Here is a 6,000-nt window from a genome sequence, read left to right as displayed (position 1 = left end):
TGGGAGCCACAGGCTTCAGGACCCACACTTTCTGTCCTGGCTGATATATATAGTCAGTACAGCCTTCTGGTCATGCCAGGGAGTGGTGAATGTATAACTAACACCACATTCCTTCCACATTGCTTTCAGCCCACAGGGGTTGCACGTCTGTCGGATACTATCTCTTTAGGGAAACACACTCTTCAAAGGATTCCAAAAAGGGCTTTGGCCACTGCAGGAGCTGTAGTGGTCCTAAGAGAAATAGCTTCTGGGTATCTGGTCCCAGAGGCTGTGGGAAGGTCTAGGGGGCCAACAATACCCCCCCCCCACCCCTCTCAAAGGGTACCCCAACCACTGGAAGTGGAATTAAGAGGACCTTTGAGGTGCCACCTGTCTTGCCACTGGCTTGACAGGTGACATAGGAGCGACAAAACCCCTTTGTGTCTTCTGACATGTGGGGCCAGGGAAAGTGAGGGACAAGCCTGTCCCAAGTTTTACTTTGTCCCAAGTGACCTGCTGGGGAATGTCATATGTTAGGGATAACAGAAATTCTCTGTACTGCAGAGGGGCCACCTACCTCCTGGTGGCACCAGGTTTGGGGTCCCTTGGCTCTGAGTACAAGAGATTGTTTTCCCCTTACACCTTGTGGGTGCCACTGTCATCCCCTGCTTCTTGAGTGACAGCTTGCTGCCTCAAGCCCTCCAGTGTGGGACACGTCTTTTGTGCCCTACTGAACTCCTCCCTGGCAGGCCACCCAGCACCCAGGAGCTCAGCTGTGTCAGCTTGTATCTCCTCTAGTGTAGGTTCTACCAAGGGAGTGGATTCTTCATCCTCAGAGGTTGAATCCTCACTGGAGTTTGGAGTAAGGGCACTTTCTTGCCCTTTCTAATCTTGTGTTTGGGAGGATCTTGGGCCATTGTTTCTGGCTCCAAGTTTCCCTGATCCTTCTGCTTTTTGGTCTGTGCTCTTGTAAGGGCAAATGTGTGCCCTGGGATGCCCAGCATTGCTGCATGGGCTTCCATCTCCACTTGACCCCAAACTGAAGTTTCCAAGTCGTGCCCTAGTAGACACTCTACAGGTAGGTCTGTGGACATTACAACTTGATTAGGACCAGTAACACCTCCAGCTGAAATCAACAACTGCCATGGGGTGGCACACAGTGTTGTTATGTGCATCAGTCACTTGGCACTGGTGACCAAGTAGGTGTTGCTGAGGAGACACCAGTTTTTCGGTCACCATGGTAACACTGCCACCTGTGTCCCTGTAGGCCTCAGCCTCAACACCATTTATCAGAGGAAGCTGCCTATACTTACCCATGTTAAGGGGATAGGCAGCAAGGGTGGCAAGGTCAATGCCCCATCAGAGACTAACACTGACTCAATGGTCTCTCTACGCAGCCCAGATCCTACCACAATCCCTAAAGTGAGCCCAGTTACACGCTTGAACTGACTACTGTTAGTAGTCCCACCACTGCTGCTATTGCTAGGGGCACTAAGAAAGGGAGTGGGATTAGTGGAGGTGGTTGGCTTGGTGCCTTTCTTGGGGCAGGAGCTGTCTCCTGGCCTATGGCCTTTGTTGTTACAGAGATAGCACCCAGGCTTTTTGAAGCTGGAGGAAGAGGATGTGCCCCCACCCCCAGAGGAATTTTGTGGGCCTGATGACTCTAGATTTTTCTCGGTTCCCACCCTTCTTCTGATGCTTACCTGTCTCTTTCTTTTTGTTGTGGTCACACCAAGTATGAGCTTTTCTGCTCACCCTGGCACGGACCCATTTGTCTGCCTTCTTTCCCAATACTTGGGGAGAGGTCAGATCAGAGTCCACCAGGTACTGATGCAACAAATCAGACACACAGTTATTCAAAATATGCTCTCTCAAGATGAGGTTGTACAAGCCCTCGTAATCACTGACTTCGCTTCCATGCAACCAGCCTTCCAGAGCTTTCACTAAACAGTCCACAAAATCTACCCAATCTTTGGAGAACTCTTCCTGGTCTCCCTGAAGTTTATACTGTATTGTTCAGTGGTTAGACCAAACCAATCTAAAAGTGCTGTTTTGAGAACTGCATAGTTGTCTGTACCCTCTTCTCTGACAGTTAGGAGTCTGTCTCTACCCTTGTCAGAGAAGGAGAGCCACTGCCTTTGTGGGCCACTCTGTACCTTACAGGCCCTCTCGAAAGCAGTGAGCCACTTATTGATGTCATCCTCCACCTTGTAGGGGAGACCACCTTGTTTAAGTTTCTGGAGTCAAGAGTCCTCGTTGACCCAAGTCTCCCTAAAACTAAAACTGCATGGGGTGTTAACCCTATACCCTTGACCCTCGGGTAAGTCGCTCCCCCACCGATGCAGCTTCACCTGCCCATGCCTCTGCCACCTGTGTGTAGATCTTAGACTCCACTTCTGCGCTTTGCTACTGAGTTGCCATTTTTCTCTCTTGGTGCCTTTTTCTCTCTCATTGCCTTTATCGCTCTTGTTGCCTTTATCGCTCTTGCTGCCTTATCGCTCTTGCTGCCTTATCGCTCTTGCTGCCTTATCGCTCTTGCTGCCTTATCGCTCTTGCTGCCTTATCGCTCTTGCTGCCTTATCGCTCTTGCTGCCTTATCGCTCTTGCTGCCTTATCGCTCTTGCTGCCTTATCGCTCTTGCTGCCTTATCGCTCTTGCTGCCTTATCGCTCTTGCTGCCTTATCACTCTTGCTGCCTTATCACTCTTGCTGCCTTATCACTCTTGCTGCCTTATCACTCTTGCTGCCTTATCACTCTTGCTGCCTTATCACTCTTGCTGCCTTATCACTCTTGCTGCCTTTTTCTCTCTCTTTCCTTTATCGCTCTTGCTGCCTTTATCGCTCTTGCTGCCTTTATCGCTCTTGCTGCCTTTATCGCTCTTGTTGCCTTTATCGCTCTTGCTCCCTTTATCGCTCTTTTTGCCTATTTCTCTCTTTTTGCCTTTTTCTCTCTTTTTGCCTTTTTCTCTCTTATTGCCTTTTTTCCTCCGGTTGCCATTTTCTCTCTTGTTGCACTCTCCCGCCTTCCCGCTCTCCTGCCTCCCGCTTTCCCGCTCTCCCGCCTCCCGCTTTCCCGCCGCTGCCCCTATGCTGCCCGCCCCCGCTCCCATTCGTTGTCCCCCCTCCTACCTCCCAGCTGACCCCTCCTCCCCCTTCCCTCTTATGGTGGCTGCTGCGCGGCTGTGCCGCTGGCGTGCCGAAGGCGCGCCAAAGGCAAGCCCGTCTGCGTCTGGACCGCGCCCAGCGCCAGAACCCCTGGCCCCCACTGCACTCAAAACACCCGTCTAAGATACGATGCTGCCTCCCTCAACGCCCTCAACCCCGGACGTACAGCCACCTGCCACCAAGCCAGCCCTAAACGCACTCACGGACCCTTCACCTGTCAAGCCAGCAAGAACACATTCCAACGAGCCTGCAGACCTACTGCCGGCACTCGCACTAACAACCGCCTCAAGTGCATCCTTCTCAACACACGCTCCGTCCACAAGCATGCCATCGAACTATTGGACCTCCTGGACAAAACAGCACCAGACGTCGCCTTCATCACAGAAACCTGGATGAACGCCTCCTCGGCTCCAGACATCGCCGTAGCCATCCCCGACGGCTACAAGATCACCCGGAAAGACCGCGCCAACCAAATCGGGGGAGGAATCGCCATCATCTACAAGAACTCCATCAACATCACAACCTCCACCGAAGACACCTCCCTCGCTGCCGAACACATGCACTTCCAGATCCACACCGATCCCAGAACCACCCTCAGAGGTACTCTCGTCTACAGGCCCACGCGCCCTATTCAGCGAATCCATCACTGACTTCATCACCCCGCACGCCCTAGCCTCACCAGACTACATCCTCCTCAGGGACCTGAACTTCCACCTGGAGAAAAACAACACCACCAACACCGCCACCCTGCTCGACAACCTCGCCAACCTCGGACTCAAGCAACTGGTGAACACCCCCACCCACACCGCTGGCCACACGCTGGACCCCTTCTTTTCCACCAGCAACCACATATCCTTCAGCCACTCCTCTGAACTACACTGGACCGACCACAGATGCGTCCACTTCATCTTCAAATGTGAGACCCACCACCATCGCACACAACAAATCCCCCGCAGACCCTGGAACAAAATCTCCACAGAGCAGCTCCTCTCTACTCTAAACCATAACCAACCAGCCATCACCACCGACGCCAACAACGCAGCCCTCAGCCTCACACAGTGGATCACCAACTGTGCCGACAACTTCACCCCACTTAGAAGCCACCCAAGAGAGACCAACATCAGGAAACCCCCGTGGTTCACGGACGCCCTCAAAGAATCCAAGAAATCTTGCCGTACCCTCAAAAAAACCTGGCGCAAAGAACACACCGCAGAAAACATGTCCGCCCTCAAGATCGCCACCCGTGAACACCACCAGCTGATCCGCTCCACCAAAGGGGCATCTTTCAAAGATAGACTTGACAACAACACCCACAACAGCAAAGAACTCTTCAACATCGTCAAAGAGCTCTCCAACCCCAGCGCCAGCTCCAACACCATCACCCCCTCACAAGAACTCTGCAACTCCCTCGCTACCTTCTTCCATCGAAAGATCACTGACCTACACAACATCTTCGGACCCCAGACTCCGCCGTCCACCACTGAACCAACAGCCCCAGCCACTACCCTCAACGCCTGGACCCCATCAGCTCCAAAGAGACCAGAATCACCATGAACACCATCCACGCCGGATCCCCCTCGGACCCGTGCCCCCATCACATCTTCAACAAAGCAGACGCCATAATCGCCCCCTATCTCCAGAGCATCATCAACAGCTCGTTCGCATCTGCCACCTTCCCCGAGAGCTGGAAACACGCGGAAGTCAACGCTCTCCTGAAAAAAACCACGGCTGACCCACACGACCTGAAGAACTTCCGCCCCATCTCTCTTCTCCCCTTCCCGGCCAAGGTCATCGAGAAGTCCGTCAACAAGCAACTGACCAACTTTCTTGAAGATAACAACCTGCTCGACCCCTCCCAATCAGGTTTTCGTGCCAACCACAGCACGGAAACCGCCCTCATCGCAGTCACCGACGACATCAGAACCCTGATGGACAACAGAAAAACAACCGCCCTCATCCTCCTGGACCTCTCGGCTGCCTTCGACACCGTGTGTCATCGCACCCTAATAACCCTCCTCCGCTCCACTGGAATCCAAGGACAAGCCCTGGACTGGATCATCTCGTTCCTCTCTGACCGAACCCAAAGAGTCTACCTCCCGCCCTTCCGCTCGGAACCCACCGAGATCATCTGCGGCGTTCCACAAGGCTCTTCGCTCAGCCCCACCCTCTTCAATATCTACATGAGCCCCCTCGCCAACATCGCTCGCAAACACATCAACATCATCTCCTATGCCGACGACACCCAGCTGATACTCTCCCTCACCAAAGACCCAACCACCGCCAAAACCAACCTACAGGATGGAATGAAAGACGTCGCAGAATGGATGAAGCTCAGCCGCCTGAAGCTGAATTCAGACAAGACGGAGGTCCTCATCCTCGGACACTCCCCGTCCGCCTGGAACGACTCCTGGTGGCCCACAGCTCTGGGCACCGCACCAACCCCAACAGACCATGCATGCAACCTCTGATTCATCCTGGACCCCCTACTCACTATGACCAAGCAAATCAACGCCGTCTCGTCCTCTTGCTTCCACACCCTTCGCATGCTCCGAAAAATCTTCTGATGGATCCCCACCGAAACTAGAAAAACAGTTACCCACGCCCTCGTCATAAGCCGCCTGGACTACCGAAACACCCTATACGCAGGAACCACCGCAAAGCTACAGAAGCGTCTTCAACGCATACAGAAAGCCTCCGCACGCCTCATCCTCGACATACCGCGCCACATATCTGCCCACCTGAAACACCTGCACTGGCTCCCCGTCAACAAAAGGATCACCTTCAGGCTCCTCACCCATGCACACAAAGCCCTACACAAATTGGGCCCGAATACCTCAACAGACGCCTCTCGTTCTAC

Source organism: Pleurodeles waltl, chromosome 6 (assembly GCF_031143425.1).
Source record: "Pleurodeles waltl isolate 20211129_DDA chromosome 6, aPleWal1.hap1.20221129, whole genome shotgun sequence".
NCBI classification, from domain to species: domain Eukaryota; kingdom Metazoa; phylum Chordata; class Amphibia; order Caudata; family Salamandridae; genus Pleurodeles; species Pleurodeles waltl.
This window is presented reverse-complemented; position numbering follows the sequence as displayed.